Raw genomic sequence first — 19,194 nt, 5'->3', positions numbered from 1 at the left:
CAGTTCACCTTTCCATTCACCAGTTGATGTACCCTTAGGCCACCTCCATCCATTGTGAATCGTGAATACTTCTGCCACAAACACAAGTGTGCAAATGTCTATTCATGTCCCTGTTTTCAGTTCTTCCAATACATACCTAATAATGGGGTTGCAGGATCATATAGCAACCTAAACTCAGCCTCCTATGGAACTACCACACTGCCCTCCAGATGGGCTGCACCCAGTCACATGGCATTTCCTCACATCTGTAGCTTTACAGTTGGGAAAAAACCCTGTCTTCTTAATTTGAAGTGAAGTGAAAAGAAGCAGAGCTGAGAGAGAGAAACAAAACTCTGTTCTTGAAGACATCTACCCCCTTTCTCAAACATGGATCAATCGATTCCTGGTTTTGTTTGCTTAAAAAAAATATATGAAAATTCCCACCAGCAGTGATTAGGTACATTCCTGTCTCCACATTTTCTCCAGCACTTGTATCCCTCTGTTTATTTTTTAAACATCCAATTCTAAATAAACAGTCACTCTTTTCTGGTTGTTGTTTGCATAAAATATCTTTTTCCAACCTTTCACTTTCAACCTATTTTTGTCATTGGGTCTAAAGTGAGTCTCTTGTAGAAAGCATATTCATGGGTCCTGTTTTTTAATCCCTCTGCCAGTCCATGTCTTTTTATTAGGGAATTTAATCCATTAATATTTAATGTTACCACTGTATGGGCAGTACTTTCTTCTACTATTTTTTTCTTTTGGGTTTTATATGTCATGTCTTACTTTTTCTCTCCTTTTACCCTTCTTGATAGTCTTCATTTGTATACTTTTCTGCAAACCTCTCTCTCTTGTCTTTTCCTGTCAGCCTGTGGCAATCCCTTTAGTCTTTCTTGTAAAGCATGTCTCTTGTCCACAAACTCTCTCAGTGTCTCTCTGAAAATATTTTAACTCACCCTCATTTTTGAGGACAGTTTTGCTAGATATAGAATTCTTGGTTGGGAGTTTTTCTCTTTCAGTATCTTAAATATATCATACCATTGCTTTCTCGCCTCCATGGTTTCTGCTGAGAAATCTGCACATAGTCTTATTGAGCTTGCCTTGTATGTGATGGATCACTTTTCTCTTGCTGCTTTCATAATTCTTTTTGTCTGTGACATTTGACAACCTGATTAATAAGTTTCCTGGAATAGGTCTATTTGGGTCTATTCTGTTTGGGATTCACTGTGCTTCTTGGATCTGTGATTTTATTTCTTTCCTAAGAGATTGGAAATTTTCAGTGATTATTTCCTCCATTATCCTTTCCACCCCTTTTCCCTTCTCTTCTCCTTCTGGGACACTCATGACACATATGTTCTTGTGCTTCATGTTGTCAATTCCCCAAGACCCTTCTCATATTTTTCCATTATTTTCCCTATCCTTTTTTGTGGAGGATTTCAGATGTCTTGTCCTCTGGTTCACTAATCCTTTCTTCTGTTTCTTTACATCTGGTGTTGTAAGTCTCAATTGTGTTTTTCATCTCTCCTATTGTGCGTTTCATTCCCATGAGTTCTGCCATTTGTTTTTTCAAACTTTTGAGTTCTTCCTTATATTCACTCGTGTCATCTTTGTATCCTTCATGTCTTTTGCAATATCTTTCCTCAACTCATTGGTTTGATTTTTTAATTGATTTAGCATGTTTGTTTGAACATCTTTAATTTTTTCAACTCCTGTCTCTCTTTTGAAGTGTTTCTTTGTTCCTTTTCATGGACCATTTCTTCAGTTTTCTTAATGTGATTCATAAATTTTTGTTGGTTTCTAAGGATCTGGATTTCTTGAATGTTTATTCTAGAGGTTGATTTCAGTATTTTACTTTAGGTTTTCTCTTTGGTTGGCTTTTTTTCCCTATCTGTTCTTTGTTCTTCAGGTTATTCTAGACCTCTAACATAGCTTCTGTTTAAGTAGTCAGAATTTTTCAGTTCTTGTTATTCTGGTTATTGCCCTGGTTATCTCTCTCCCCAGCCAGTTGTCAGATTAGCTCCATCTCCCAGTCTCCCCATATAACCAGCTGCCCACAGCAGCCTGCCTATGGTCAGTAGGCACTGGGCACCTCAGCATATTCTATGAGTGTGAGTAAAAGAAGTTTGTGGGATACCAGTGGTCTTCTGTTTTTCACTGGCCAGCAAGTCCTGGGTTTGTTTTAGAGCACTGCTTTACCTGTTATGTCTTACATATTTCTCAACTTAAACAGGGTTTGTTTCCTGTGTAGGGGGTGTATAGAAGTCCACTGGGACTGGGATAAGATCTGGAGAGGTTCTGAGAAATCCTAAAATTCCCTTGCACTTTTCAGTCTGCCCAACATATGGCATTGTTCATTGATTTAATTGTCCTCAGGAGGTGTTTACCTTCTGGATTCAAGACTGTGTCTGTCCAGGTGAGGCTGTATTACCCCTTGGAGCCAAGCTGAGTCTGGTTGGATGGGGCTGAACTACTTCTTAGAGCCCCACTGAGTCTTGCTAGGTGGGGCTCAATTATCTCTTGGAGCTCAGCTGAGTCTGGTTGTGCAGGGCTGAATTACCTCCTAGCACCCCATCTGAGTGGGCAGGGCTGAAGCTGTGAATTTCATGCACCATCATTTTGCTGGGTAAAGTCTGACTCAATGTGGGGCTGTGTCCCCTACTCTCTGCAACAGAGGAATCCCCCAGCTTCCAAAGTTTTCAGTTGTCCCCCAGGCAAATATCAGGCTGCTGGCTACTGTCATCCTTAATTGTGGGGGACAAGCTTTCAGATACAGGTCTGGAAACAGTCTCTGCCCATGTTTTCTCAGACTCTTCATCACTCACTAATCTGGGTCTTGAAATGTCCTCCCCTATCCCCCTGATCTCCAAATGATGGGGATCTTTGTCACTACTGTGAGCAATTTTACAGTCTTTGTCCCCAGTGGGATGTGAGAGGAATCTAAATTGCTGGGTCTATGTTCCTTCCTTGCTGTGCAAGATTGAGTGACAAGGAAGGGAGAGGACCTGCCAGCCCAGTATGGAGTTCTACCTGATATCTCTCTTCTTCTTCAATTCAGCATCTGTAGGTTCCTTCTCCCATCCTTGCCTCCTCCAGAGTTCCATAAAGTTCCTTTTCTGTTATTTTTAATGCTGGTTTTATTTAATATTTAGACTTGCCATTGGGCAATGAATTGTGTCTCTTGCTCTGTGTGAAAGACTTGTTGCATCAATAATAATGTAGTATTTGTAGCCAGAAAACAAAAACAAATTACAAAGAGCCAAGTGAACTTTAAAGTTCACACTTAGATTTCTAAAAGAATTAAAAGGCAATTGAGACTCCTGGAGGGTGAAGCTTGGTACCTCCAGCACTTGCACCCATCAGAAGAGACAGTTTTCCACATCACAGTTAACATGTCAGCTGGCAACTCCAGGCTCTGTCGTCCCACCCCCACCCTGGTTCCACATTGCTGTGTTGTGAGGGGCAGCTGGTCTGGCCACTACCTGTCTTATGACTCATATTTAGCTGTGTTTGGGACTCTGTGTCTTCAGTAATTTGTTAGTTGCCATTACAACTTTGTCTAAGTAGTTTTTTGACTTCTTGTGGTTAAGTATCCCTCTGTCTGTTTACAATTGGTGTTTGTGTTAACTCAGTTTGACTTTAAATAGTTACAGAAGGGAAAAGAAAAAGCAATGCAGTCATAAACTACTGCTTTCTTAACCTTTTAAGCATATCCATTGGGGAGAGGAGATGAATATGGGTTTAGGAGGTTACTAACAGCTCTTATGGGTTTTGAAGGCTATTAAAGGCTCTTGTCATTATACTGTCTTTCTTGCAAACCACCCATCTTCTTGGTCTGTCTTTATTGTAGTTTTGCAAAAGAAATGCAATTGACATTATAAAACTACTTTATGTAGTCCAAGAGCATCCTCACACTGAGTTATTATTAATTGAAGGAGAAAACATGCTTAGATTAGAACATTAATTTCCTGTTTTATAATTATGTCATCATTGATCTTTTAATTGTTCCAGATGACTATTTTGTCTCCCTGCCTCATTCCTGTCTCCTTGTTCTTTGTAAATTTGATCCAGCAATTAGCAATCCTCTCTCTACATTTCCCTAGAGATGATCTGTGCTTTTCAGTACATTTGGTGTATTCACAGTTTTTAATTCCTTTTTTCAATGCAAGTCATAAAACCCCCTTTTCATGTCAAAAAAGAACACGGAAGAGGTAAGTCCAACTTCTTAGGCCAGATGGTAAAAAATAAGATGACAAAGAAAAAAGTGCAGAGCCATTCAACTTCTATTTTGCTTTTGCTTCTGATTTCTATCTCAAGCAAAATATCTTTAAAACAGATGGGGTGTAGCAAACATGGTTAAGGGATCGAAGCCCAATTGGTGGTATAGTACAAGTACCTGGCTGTTTTCAATTACTTCAAGCCTGCAGGCTATACAAATCACATCCCAGAATTCTGAGAGAACTAGCAGGTGTTGATACAGAACTACTTTCAGTAATTTTTGCAGAATCATAGGGAATAACAATGGTGCTGGAGAACTGAAGAAGGGAAAATGGTCTTCCAGTTTTCAAAAATGATGAAAACACAGGTGGCTACTATATCAATGGTTGACTTTCTAAAAGCTTCTAAAATAGAAGTTTAAACAATTTATGGACATAAGCAGTATGAAGATGGTGGATTCAGTAAGAAAGAAGCTTCTTACACCAAGTCTATTTTCTTCTCTGATGGAGTCCCTAGATTAGGAGATGAAAGGTATTGTGCTGGTGGCTAGGGATGAAAGGCAGATGGGCTAACTGTGGCCTTATAGTCAAGTGAATGCAAGTTCAAGGAGGCTGCCAGTCTTAACAAAGAGAATTTTTTCTAACTTTTCTGATTGCTCTGTTTGTTACAGAAGTTGGACTGCCGTGCAAAATGCTATTGCAACTCCTTTTACATCATTGGTGATTCAGAAACAAGCCTTGCCCTAATCCAATCTATGTATCAAAAGAGCAAGCAAGAAGGATTCCTAAATACAAAAGACATTAAGTGAGGTGATCAAAAAATGGTATTCATTTTCCAAGGGCAAATATGAAGTCATGTTTCAGAATAAATTACTAAATAAATGGCCATTATACTTAATATTATGTATTCCCTTGAGAATAAATATGTGAAATGGAAATGTAAAGGGTTCTCACATCCATTGAATGAATTTCCCAAAGAACTTTCATAAACCTTCACAATTAGGCTATCAGGTTCTGGAGAACAAGAAGTGCCTTTTTTACTTATACTATCTCCCACAGAGCTCTGCGATCAATCTTTGCAAGTAGTCAGTACTTATCAAATAAATGTGGAAGGAATGAAACATGAGGTTATGGTAGTGTAAAGCAGTTTGCAATTTAAAATTCTGAGTAAAATAAGATTTAAAGAGCTATTCTTGGCAATGACAGTATACAAGTTTTTTGTATTTTTTTTTCCGGGGGTGGGAGGAAATTGAGAGCAACAGAACCATCTACATAAAATAGATAAAAGTATAGTAGCTGTGGTTGAAGTCTCTAGGATGCCAGAGTCCTACATCAGTCCTTAATCCCATCCCTTTCTTTCTTTGTTACCTCTGGCCCTTTGCTTGAGGGCTCTCAGGACGCGGAGGAACCCAATTTCAAAACATCAGCATCGTAAGATGTGGGGAATTGTATGAGTCAGTACAAGCTAGGTTTTGCATTGGTAGTGAACTATGAAAAATGTCAACAACTTAAAACGAAAAGGTTTATTTTTTCAGTACGTTATGTATTCATTATCCCTTGCAAGTCAGCAAGGGATATCTGCACGTGGAAGTCACTCAGGGTCCCATTCTGATGAAAGCTGTATCTTAACACATGCTTCGTCAGCAAAGAGGTGGAGAAAAGAGAGACGGGAACTACTCACATGCTTCTGCTACAAAAATGCTATTTTGCTTATGTTTCATTTTCCTTGGTCACACTGCTGAGTTCAAGAAGGCAGAGAAGTTTAACCTATGTGAGAGAAGTAAACTTGAGAACCACCTAAGATCGCCATGATATTCTTTCTAAACCTTTGTCTTTCAAACATAAAATAAATATTAAACAAATATGAAGTACCTGCTCTGTGAAAAATAATGGAAGGGGAAATAGCAGAAATAAATCATAATAAATGTAAAATTCAGAAGTTAAATTGCAGGGACTTCAAAGGCTATAACAGTCTCTTAAGGCAGGGAAGAGACCCCACAGACTGAGGCACAAACAATAATCCAGGGTTGGAATATGTATGTTTACCCCAGCAAGTAAGTAACATGATTATCTAGTCTTCTAATTCTCATTTGATGTAAGCCATCAAAATACATTTATCTAACTCTGTACTGACAACTAAATGTTCTCACCAAGTTTGTTTACTCAAGAAATGAAAATTGAGCTTACCTATGGCCACAAGAAGTTGTATGTATTCCTTAATAAGTAAAAGGGCTTTTAGTTAAGTTTTTATCATTTTCTTTCTTAGTTGGATTTAGAGGTGAGGATGACCTTGTCTGATTTTCATAATCCCTTGACCCAGCATCCTGTAATTTCCAATCATTTACAAAGCATTCTTGTTCCTTCTGGAGTATCCAAGCAAGGGTGGTAGTGAACCACAGAGTATAACAGAACTCTTTAAAACTTCCATAAGATAAGTGTGCATAAATCACTATGAAAGAGGAAATGAGGGGGAAGGCCTCATGTAGGAAGTGACATTGTAGCCAATTATGTGTAAAATTATGTGTGTTCACATGCGCTTGAGCATTGGGAGTAGCAAAAGGAAGAAATAACTTGTGATTATTTTTAACTCTTCATATCTTCCCCATATAATGTATGTAACTCTTCTTGTTAACCATTCATTAAACTTTTCTTTCTCTATCACATCTATTTGCATGTGTCATACCCTGAATCATGCAGAGTATTTGAGTTATTTCATAGTCCTTCAATCAATTCTTAATATATTCATTTTGTTGGACTGTTTATGGACAAGAGTTGGGTTGACAGTTCACCTTTGCTGTATTCCCTTTATTATTTATAAAGACAGGTTAGTAGATTCTGAACAAAATGTTAATAAACTGACCTCTGGATATTTCAAACTCTTGGGTGGACACAATCAGTCTTGATGACTGATCTATCTTGATTTGTCAGCGCAGTCTACAACAGTTTGCATACTTGACACTCTTTGATCCAATATCTTGGACCCATCTGCTCCAGTGAACATAAGTGAAGATGAATGAGATCTCTTTCCTGTTCACCTTTTAACATGAACTTTGCAAAGTTTTCAATGACCATACTAACATAGATGATATTCTCTAACTACACTCCTTGCCTTGACACATCTAAAGAAACTATTTTTTTTTGTTTTGTTTTGTTTTGTTTTTTATAAAGGGAATTTATTAGGTTGCAAATTTACCATTCTAAGGCCATAAAAGTGTCCATACTAAGGCATCAACAAGAGGATATCTTCACTGAAGAATGGCCGATGATGTCCAGGGCACCTCTGTCATCTGGGAAGGCACATGGCTGGCATCTGCTGGTCCTTTGCTCCCAGGTTGTGTTTCAAAATGGCTTTCTCCAAAACGTCTCTGGGCTTCTATCTTCACTCCTCTCTCTCAGCTCCTGAGCGTCCTTGCTTCTTTCTCCCAGAGGGTTTAAAGAAACTACTTTTGTATACCATGTAATCCTATATAAAGTGTTTTAAATCTGTTTGAGGTTTGTTAAGTTCAGTCTTCCCCACTACTTTTCTCTAAGCTTTTCTGTTTTTTTTTTTAATTATTATTTTTATTTTGGCATTATTTTCAGTAAAAAAATTCGCTAGCCCCTATGATGGCTCATATGACCTCTTCCCTCCTGTCAGTTATTCACATGTAACTTGCTAGTTATTTTTGATAGTTTCATTGTTACAATGTATGTAATTTAATTTGAAGTACTTCAGCATATATATTGTGATGTTATGAGTGGTTTATGCCTCACTGTAGGGGCAATCATTTGCTTTAATTAGGAATCCATACTGGCATTCTAATCAGGAAGCTGTCACTCTAGAAGGGCTAGGAAAAGCCATTCTGTTATCACTATCTTTGATCAACACTAAAGGCTTTATGTATTAGCAAAGTAAATGTTAGAAATGGGTGTTCACTGGTGAAAGTAGTGGCTTACTCCTTAGTATAATGGATTTTAGAATGCTCTCATTGGTGAATAAAAGTGGCATTCAAGTGGCATAATGTTTATTAGCTAGAATGCTGTGAAGATTGTCCCTGCTCTTTTGTGATGCCTATAGTCTGTGGGCCCTTATGGAAGATTGTTTAGGCTTCATGCCTAAATATCCAAGCATGTAAGAATATTTTTTGGTTCTTTGTGCTAACTATAAAGGTAACAGCGTATTTCCTCTGGAATATTACTATGGCTATGCCAAGTGATTCATCAGGTAAGGAGTGGGCCAATTACCTCAAAAGACAGAGATCTGCGACTTCAACTTCTTACAGGATGATCTTGTGCCTACTTGCTAATCAACATTTATTTAATGAGCATCTGTAGAAGTGACAGATTTTGGACTGAGACATGTTTAATCATAAACATGTGTCAAGATTATGGAGAAGTCACTAAATTGTACCAACATTGACTAGTGGTATAATCATTATCCATTCACAGACAGAGTGGCAATGCTGAACCAGGATGACTTATGCCACATATCTTTCTAATTCCTGGTAAAATTTTTCTAGGAATTTTAATGAGGGATTTTGTGACAGTCACTAAAGTTCTTAAAGAGTATTTACTAGTAATTTTTTTAAAAAGTCTTAACAAACCTTTTAGTTTGATTTATTTTCTAGTTTTCTAAATTTAAACATGCTTGTAAAGGATGATTTGTATTGTTTAACTACAGGCAGGAGATTGTGGTTAATAATGTTGTATTCTCCATCACACAGATTCTATCCATCGAGTTTTTATGCTTCCTGATGAGGTCTTTTATTTAGCCAGTCTCATACTTCTGATTGCACATGTTTCACACTCTGTTTCACACTCTGCACATAATCTCGTTGCTTTTCAGAAGTTGGGACCACCCTATGCCCAGGGGTTTCCTAAGACATTCTTTTATTCTTTATTTTTTGGTCATTTTTAATATCTTAAACAGATATAGATTTCAGATATTTAAAGGGAAAAGGGAATTTTGTGTTTTTCTGAAACTAGTGCATTCACTTATCCTCTTTAGCTATTTTCACCAATATTTACTGTAAACTGCAATTACAATTTTTGGGAAAAAATCTGGAGTAGTTGTATATAGTTTGAATATTTTGAAGATTTTTTCAATGTGGTTTGTTTTAAAGGAGAAAATAAACTGAAATTTATATAATGGCATTTCAGGCTTTTCCTTTCAAACATGAGATTACAATCTTTAGGCCCACCTTCTCTTTTAAGTTCCATGAGCTTAAGTTCAATTAATACTCTGATATTTTTAAACTGATCTTCAAAAGTGCCAAGTGTAATATTTTAGTTGATGCTTGTGATGGTTAGGTTCATGTGTCAACTTGGCCAGGTGACTCAGCTGTCTGGTCAAGCAAACACTGGCCTAACAATTGCTGTGAGGATGTTTGAGGCTGGTTAATAAAGCAACAGGCTGGTTTATTAAATCATCAGTCAATTGACTGCAGCTGTGACTGATGACTCACCAAAGGGCGTGCCTTCCACAATGAGAGAATGCAATTGGCTGGATTTAATCCGATTAATCAGTTGAAGACTTATAAGCAAGACAGACAGAGGACCTTCACTTCTTCTTCGGCTGCCCAGTGAAGCATTTCCTGAGGAGTTCGTCGAAGTTGCCGGTTCGTTTCCTGAGGAGTTCATCGGACATCTTCCTTGGAGTTGACAGTTTGTTGACAGCTCTACAGAATTTGGACTTGTGTATACCCACAGTTGCGGGAGTCACTTTTACAATTCGATAATCAGAGACACCTCTCATTGATTCTGTTTCCCTAGAGAACCCTAACTAATACAACTTGGTACCGGAAGTGGTTCTTGAGAAACAGAATCTTAAAATGGGCTTTTACAATTTGTTTTCTACTCTGATTAGATTCAGAGGCACTAATGACTCTATTTCCAATAATTAAGAGGGCACTGACAGTCCATGGCATGAGTTGGCAAAGGAAATATGCAAAATAGCACCATTTGATTCTCCTAATCATACTCTAGTACGAAGCAAGGCTCTGGGCAACACTGTTTTTGACACTTTCATGGAGTTTTGCAGTATTAAGAGGTATAATGATGTTGGTTGGCTGCTCTTAGATACTTTAGATACAGTTGTAAGAGAAAGGGATGAGCTAAAGAATTCAAATTCAAAACTTAAATGCCGTATGACAGATGTAAAGGTTTCCATATGTGCCCTGAAAGAAAATCTTATTCCCTATGCCCGCAGACTGGAAGTTTCTGAAAACCAGACGCAGTCTCTCATTGTGCGAGTAGCAAATTTACAACGTAAACTAAAATCTCAACCTCTCAGGGTGTCTGCTGTTAAAGTAAAGGCATTGATTGGAAAAGAATGGGATCCAGAAACTTGGGATGGGGACATATGGATTGATAATAATGGCAGTGAGGACATTGGAACCCTGGATTCTGCTGGGTCATTGTTAGATTTACCTGTAGAGGACTGTCCTGGGGAAACAGCTTCTCTACCTCCAGTCTGCCCTAAGGAGCCTGCCACCCAACCCCCACCTAAGGAGATTAATAACACTTCAGTGCCTGCTAATCCTGTAATCACCTCCCCTGAGGAAGCAGCCCTCACTCCTTTGTCTGAAGAGATTAATCCTGTTTTAAGAGATGAAAATGCAACAGAATGTCCTGAAGTGAATGGCTTGAGAGATAATTCTAACTCTTCATGACCCACCCCCACCACCAGTTTTTGCTTCAAGACCTATAACTAGGCTCAAATTCCAACAAGCCCCAAAGGGTGAGGTACAAAGTGTGACCCATGAGGAAGTACGCTATACTCCAAAAGAACTGTATGAGTTTTCCAACTTATACAGACAGAAAACAGGGGAATATGTGTGGGAATGGAAATTAAGAGTGTGGGATAATGGTGGAAGGAATATAAGCTTGGATCAGGCTGAATTTACTGATATGGGCCCACTAAGCAGAGGTTCTGCATTCAATGTTGTAGTTCGAGGGGTTAGAAAGGGTGTTAACAGTTTGTTTGGGTGGCTGGCTGAAACATGGATCAAAAGGTGGCCGGCATTACAAGAGGTTGAAATGCCAGAACTGCCCTGGTACAATGTGGAGGAGGGGATTCAGAGGCTTAGAGAGATAGGAATGTTAGAGTGGATTTATCATGGAAGACCTGCTCACACAGCCCTGGAATGTCCAGAGGACACACCTTTTACCAGGACTGTAAGGAATAAATCTGTGAAACTAGCTCCATCATCCCTGAAGAGCTCTGTAGTCGCCCTTCTCTGTAGGTCAGATATTACTGTAGGAACTGCTGTCACTGAGCTGGAATCCTTAAACACAATGGGGATAATCAGGTCCCGAGTCGGTAGAAGCCAAGTGGCTGCAGTTAATCGCCACAGACAAGGTGGGCATGGCTATCATAATGGAAAACAGGCTCAAAGCAGCAATCAAAATAATATGACTCACCGAGACTTATAGCTTTGGCTAGTGGATCATGGAGTACAAAGTAGTAAAATAGATGGACAATCGACTAAATTCTTGTTTGAACTATATAGGCAGAAGAATTCTATGTCACGTGAACAAAAGTCTCCCTTGAATTACAAAAACAGAGAGTCATGGCCCCTTAATCAATTCCCAGACTTGAGACAGTTTATAGATCCAGAGCCCCTTGAATGAAGGGAAGACCAGGTACCCTTGGGGAAGGACCCTGTTACACTGCCAAAAATTTATACTGTTAATCTTCCTCCCAGCCTTTCCCAGGGGGACCTACGGCCTTTTACCAGGGTGACTGTGCATTGGGAAAAAGGAAATGATCAGATATTTCATAGATTATTAGACCTGGTTCAGAAGTGACATTAATTCCTGGAGACCCAAAACGTCACTCTGGTCCACCAGTCAGAGTTGGGGCTTATGAAGGTCAGGTGATTGATGGAGTTTTAGCTCAGGTCCATCTCACAGTGGGTCCAGTGGGTCCCCAGACCCATTCTGTGGTTATTTCTCCAGTGCCAGAATGTATAATTGGAATAGACATACTCAGCAACTGGCAGAATCCTCACATTGGTTCCCTGACTCCTGGAGTGAGGGCTATTATGGTGGGAAAGGCCAAGTGGAAGCCACTAGAACTGCCCCTGCCTAGTAAAATAGTGAACCAGAAGCAATACCGGATTCCTGGAGGGATTGCAGAGATTAATGCCACTCTTAAGGACTTGAAGGATGCAGGGGTGATGATTCCCACCACATCCCCATTCAACTCTCCTATTTGGCCTGTGCAGAAAACAGATGGGTCTTGGAGGATGACTGTGGATTATCGTAAGCTTAACCAGGTGGTGACTCCAATTGCAGCTGCTGTCCCAGATGTGTTATCATTGCTTGAGCAAATCAACACATCCCCTGGTACCTGGTATGCAGCTATTAAACTGGCAAATGCTTTCTTCTCAATTGCTGTCAGCAAGGACCACCAGAAACAGTTTGCATTCAGCTGGCAAAGGCCAGCAGTTTACATTCACTGTGCTACCTCAGGGTTATATCAGCTCTCCAGCCCTATGTCATAATATTGTCCACAGGGATCTTGATGGTTTCTCCCTCCCACAAGACATCACACTGGTTCATTATATTCATGATATCATGTTGATTGGACCTAGTGAGCAAAGTGCCAAGTGTAAGATTTTAGTTGATGCACTTCCAGCACCCACAGGGAAAACAAACTAATCTTAGAACATTTGAGAGTTGGGTCTTCTTCCGGTTTGCTGAAGCTACCATTATGCAAAATACATAAATGGATTGTTTTTTGTAAAGGGGATTTATAAGGTTACAAATTTACAGTTCCAAGGTCAGAAAAGTGTCCAAACTAAGGCATCAACAAGAGGGTACCTTCACTGAAGAAAGGCCAATAGCATCCAGAACACCTCTGTCAATTGGGAAGACAGGTAGCTGGAGTCTGCTGGTCCTTTGCTCCTGAGTTGCCCTTCAAAATGGCTTTCTCCAAAATGTCTCTAACCTTCTGTCTCTTTTAGCCTCTCTCAGCTCTCTGCTTGATTCTTCTGGGGCATTTCTCTCTAAGCATGGGGGAGTCCTCTCTTAGCTTCTCTGGTAATCTCTGGGCATCATTTCTTAGCTTAGCATTGCCAAACGTCCTTCTGTCTGCATCTTCAAGCATCTCTATGCAACAGCATCTGTGTCTCCTCTTGAACTCTCTTAAGTACTCCAGTGAACTAATCAAGATCCACCCAGAATGGGTGGGGTCACATCTCCATGTAAATAATTTAATCAAAGGTCTCACCCACAGTTGGGTGAGTCACATCTCCAGGGGAACACTAATCAAAAGGTTCCAGCCAACAAGATTGGATTAAAAGATCATGACTCCTCTGGGGTCCATAACAGTTTCAAACCAATACAGTTCTTATTTTCTTCCTTCTTATATTGTTTAATGAATTGAAATGAGGGAAAAGAGTTGTATTATAGGATGGCAAAGAATTGAGTCTAGTCTTTAATATCATAGTGGGATTTTCCAATAGAGCTGATTTTATGAGTTAATTTTTTTAAGTAGTCCAATTATTGGAAATGGAAATCAATGTTCATCAACTTCCTCAGTTTGCCCTTAAAGATTTATAAGGGTAGCTGGAGGATGAGAAATGTCATTTGTTTTAAAGTAATTTTAAGGACAAAATAGTCTGTTCCTGCTTTACAGATATATATTTATTGAAACCGAAGTTTCCTCCTGGATATAGGCTAATATTCCCAACATCCTCTGGGTCATATCTCTTCTTAAATCTCCAAGCTGAATAAAGATTTAGGAGGTAAGGAAAACAAAGAGGCAAGTTTTAAGTTTGTACCTTATTACTAAAAATATTTAATCCTAGTTAAATGGAAGATTGCAAGGTGAGGGATATTTTTCTTTGGTCCACAATTTTATGCAACACAGAGCTGCAGATGTTGGTTGAAAATCAGACCATATATATAAATACACACACACACACACACACACACACTTGTAATAAGGAAGAAAATAATAGCCAAATTTTCTTGGGTTCTTTATTTGTGTTGGGTGCTATTCCAACTTTATCTGAATCATGACATTTAATTTTCTCAGTAGTACAAAGAAGTACTTTAATTCTTTCAAGCATATACAAAAAATAAATGGAGGAGTAGACTTTGAAACCAAACTGGGTGGATCCAGAATTTGCTCTCTTAAGTATCAGGCTATGATAGAAAGAAAAAAAAAAAAAATCAGCTACGGTTCCATTGTTCCTTAGCTATTTTCAGTGTTACCCATGGTACTTTCTCATGTTTTCTCAAGAAAGTCTTCCTTTTGCTCTAATCTCTCCTGTGCTCCATGCTGCAGACTCTGACCATCACTAGAATACTTGTCCACTGGACCCAGCTTCCCTTGATGAGCTCCCATTGGCTCCACTCTGGCCAGGGTGAACAACCCCTTTCTGCCCTTAACTCAACCATGTCCCCCATCTCCTTATTTTTCTCATATAGAATAACAAGGAGAGACACAAGTTGTTTTTGTTTAAATGTCATCAACAATCCTTACTGACCTGTGCTTTTATACCAAGCCCAATCAAGCTCCTTTCAGTCTTTTCTTCTGTGACGGAAAAAAAAAAAAAATCACAGAGGCACACATGTGCTGAAGTTTTTGAGATTTCTGTATCCATTTTCCTGTGTACAACTGCTAGGACAAGAATACATATGTTCATTTCCTTAAAAAAAAAAAAGGAAGGAAGAGTATATGGATAAATGGAGCTGTTAATATATACTTAGCAAAAAAGGATATTTTCTTAAGAAAACCATTCATATAATATCCTGCTTAATAGTATCAGCTCCCACCTCTCCTGTTTACAAAAGGGGTGAATAATAACAAATTGAAACTTTCCTGAACTTTGGTTTCTTCATTTTTATAATGACTTTTATAACAGTAGAGTGTGTCATGATTAAATGAGGTATTTTATGTAAAGTGTTAGAAAAATGCCCTGCATTTAATAAGCACATAAGAAATCTTAGCTCCTAGTGGTGGTACTAAAGGTACTGGTAGTAAGAGTAAGGATACGTGGACACATTCAATTTACATTTAGAAAACAGAACTGTTGATTTCTCAGTCAGAAGAAACACTGATTTCTCAGTCAGCATTTCCTTGTTTTTAGGTTTTTCTCCAACAGTAAGTATTTATTTTCTATTTCCATAATATATAAGGTTAACTGTGATGGCTTCACAAGACAGTGTGCTTTAGAGAAAAATTCAAATTCCAAGTCTTAGAGAATATAAATTTTTGACAGTGTTTTTTTAATTTTGAAATTCCTTCCAACTACTGAAAAATCTTACTTTCAGCTAGGACACATCTCTCTTTCCCTCTCTCTGTCATACACATGTACATACATGCATGCACACCCACACCTCTTTCAGTCTTTCTTTTCCTCGTTTCTAACATGTTGCTACCAATACTGGTGTTATTGTGGTGTTGTAAAGATTAAATGAAAACGTATTCCTGAATCAACTGGTGTGGTTCCTGGCATATGGTGATTATTCACAAATATTACTTATTATTTTTAACTTTAGGTGTTTAAATGCAGGCAGCAAGAGACTAAGATTCTTGTTTTTTGTTTGTTGGTTGGTTGGTTTCTTTATCTCCAGTAGCTAAAACAGCTTATGGCTTATAGCAGGTACTCAATAAGTATTTGTTGAATCAATTGATTAATAAATGGATTAATTAATTTTTTTTAGGTTTGTCAATAATGTCTGATTTTTGACAGTTTGAAGCACATCAATTTAATGGTAAACTTTTTTGTTCAGTTCTAAAGTATTTTTTATGTCTAAATGCTCTATCATTATAGTCACATTTTGAAGGTACTAACCTTGAATTTGTGGTGCAAGTTGGCTTTCACACAGACGCATACACTCACAGGTGCATGCATGTATATATATAAATACATACATATATATATATATATATATATATATATATATATATATGACCTTTCAGTACTTTCTATCTTCTCTTCTAATGTTTATGCTCGTTCTTCTTTACTCACTGTGTTTGCTTTGAAAAAAGTTATTTTTTTCCCTCAAATTTGTTAAGAGAAGTCAATATTTATCCATGAGGTAGTAATCACATTTAAGGGTAATGACATATTTTTGAAGTAATACTTAACTGCATTTAGAAAATATTTAGTTTTTTTCTGTCAACTATGAAAATTGTATGTCATTGGGGTAGAAATTGTGAATTCTTTGAGCACAGATGCCACATTTCTATTGTAAACTGACATATCTCCAGTGTCTGATTGTTGAAAGAATAAATGAATGTTTGAATGAATGAATAAATGAAAGAAAAAATGAAAAGCACTGGAAGAAATGCACAATCACATAGAAATAAGCCATTGATTGGAGGAGCCAGGAACATCAAAGGTAGAAAATAAGCAATATTACTTCTTTACATAATTCCAAAGTACAAAACCATAGAATTTAAATAATTTTTAGTAAGAAACACACTGTTTTACCTTACCACCTCCAGAATTCTTTGAAAATGACCAGAACTGTGAGACAGACAGAGCTAGATGAGTTATTAAAGTAGAGGGAAAATTGAATTTCCCTAGTTTATTCACTCGAACAAGGAGTAAATGGCTTTAGAAATGAAAACCGTCTCCAAATGGAGATCCAGTTTCCATTTGGGATTGTTTTCAAAATCAGTTACAGTTTTTGCCTGTCATTTCCAAATTGATATTAGATTTCATTTCATTTGCTTTGTTTTCTAATTTGCATAATCTTGGCTGAGTTGAAAGTTTTGTTTTGTGGGTTTTTGTTGTCAGTGTTTTTAAAAATTCTTCTCTTGTGCTGAAATTTTTCTCTTGATAAGAATGCAGAAAAGACGTATATTGAGGTAAATATTTTCTAGAACACATAAAAGGCAAACCAAATAACAAATGCAACTATGGTTTTTTTTTAAAGAAACAAATAATATGTGAACTTGATGTAGAATAAAAACATACCTACACAAAACCATTATAATAAATGTGTTTTTCCTTGACTCCATACCCCTGTCTTAGCACAATATTTAGCATAACATAAGTGCTGAATTTGATTAAATTCCAAGTACAGATGAATCTCACAGAGATTATTGACCCAAAGAAGCAAGCCACAAAAGAACATATATAGTATATTTTCATTTATAGAAAATTCAAAAGCAAGCAAAATTAAAAGTATCATAAGATACGCACACATAGTTGATAAAATTTAAAGATGGACAAAGAAATAATGTTTATAAAAATCAGGATAATTGTCACCTTTGAGATAAGGGGAGTGTGATTGTAGAGGGGTGTGCCCCTAATGCATACTGTATTACTCAATTTGGGTGGTGATCATTTGAGTGTATAGTTTGTAAATATCTTTTTCTATTTCGTATTCTTCTGTATTTATGCCCTATTTAACAATAAAGAATTTTTTTTAGTTTGTGTTTGATCCCAGGAGCAAAAGCATACGTTTTTATTACTCTAATGTTTTAAAGAAATTAATAATTATGTGTGTGTATGTGTGTGTATATATATATATAAATATTTATATATATATATATATATATATAAAGCAGAGATTGAATCAATGAATTTGTCTTTGCCAGTTTTAAGCTAACTTATCTGCAAATTAAGTTGGAGTTAAATTGAAATTCAATGCAACTTAATTTTTTTTTGTTTTTTTTTTCTTCTTCATTTTTAGATGTCATTTATAGATTTATGGGCTGCTTTAGATATGATTGGTGATATGTATAAGATTTTCATATATATTTTCACATTTGATCCTGATGCAACCCTTTCAGATGCTTTAGGCAGGTAAAAATATTGTGGTGTATATTTTACAGTGAGAAAACAATACCTGACTTGTCATGTCTAGTGTTAGGTCCAGAGTCATTCAGGAATCCACACAACACAGCGAGTCAAAGTATAAAGTTTATTAGAGGAAGAAAGTGGGTGGGAGCCGGCAGGAAAAAAGAAAATGGCTCCGAGCTCCCAGCTGGGAGCCGCATTTTTTAACAAACAAAGGACCCCACGTTGGGAAGGGTGCCTGCTGTGGTGTTCTGTCCCTCCATTGGGTAAGTGCCTATCAAGTTTTGGGCTGATTGGTTGCTAGGGTTCTGAGACAGTGTTCTTTTTAGGAAAGCAGCTGCGTTATCTAACCAGAGAAAGCCGGCCTTTTTGGTTGTTCATCTTATGGACATATCTGACCTTGCTTTACCTGCCTTTGAGGCATCATTGTGGCTGGAACAGCCTTGAACAGCCTTGAACAGCCTTCATTCCTTAGTCTATGGGACACCTGCTTTCTGTGAGATAAGCTGTGGGGCCCCTAGGTGAGAAAATCCTTCTACATGTTAGTTTCTTCTTCTGGGATCTAACAGCTAAAGCATATAATTTTATTGGAGTCATGTATTAATAACAATAAAAATACATATAGAAAATTAATATGAGATAAAATATTTCATTCTTTGCTATCTTTTTTATAATACTTCCACCTATTCATGTAAATCAGTAAAAAACAAGTACACATAGTTTGATTGAAAAACTGTGTGCTAATTTATCCTAATAGGTATTGGAGACATGTAAAAAGATTTTATTTACTATAGACCTCTATTATCTTTTCCAAATCAGCCTCTAAGTTTCTTGAAAAGTCTAGAAGTAAATAGTTATCAGGTGCTTAAGGAGGCATTTTGAGGTTGTATGCTAAATAGGTCATTTGTGAAATATCAAAGACCTTGCTCTTGGCATATGTAGAGAATATTATTAGATTCCTGAGAGATACACTCCTTGGATTATGTTTTTCTTCTAGGATGTTTAAAACAGAATAATTTTCAAGTTCATAATTATTAAAATATTTTCTTTGTAAAAAGCAGCCTATTTTCAAAATTTAGTATTTCCTTTAAGTTACTCCTAGCCATTTCTTGGAATCCCTGTTACTCTGCTTTCACATAATACTGCCACACCTCTGTCCTGTTATTTTGGTCAACAAAGAATGAAAGAGTTCCCCATCTGTGATGAGATTGTTCCACTTTGGACTCAGGAGGTGAGGTACTGATTATTTCTCC

General features: G+C 37.4%; 1 protein-coding gene across 4 annotated transcripts in view; it reads left to right on the top strand.

The window, feature by feature from the left end:
• The window catches only part of CTNNA3 (catenin alpha 3), a 1,946,492-nt gene that overhangs the window by 1,324,363 nt on the left and 602,935 nt on the right, over positions 1-19,194 (top strand). The gene's annotated exons all lie outside the window — the stretch shown is intronic.

Source organism: Choloepus didactylus, chromosome 15 (genome assembly GCF_015220235.1).
Source record: "Choloepus didactylus isolate mChoDid1 chromosome 15, mChoDid1.pri, whole genome shotgun sequence".
Lineage (NCBI taxonomy): Eukaryota > Metazoa > Chordata > Mammalia > Pilosa > Megalonychidae > Choloepus > Choloepus didactylus.
This window is presented reverse-complemented; position numbering and strand designations above follow the sequence as displayed.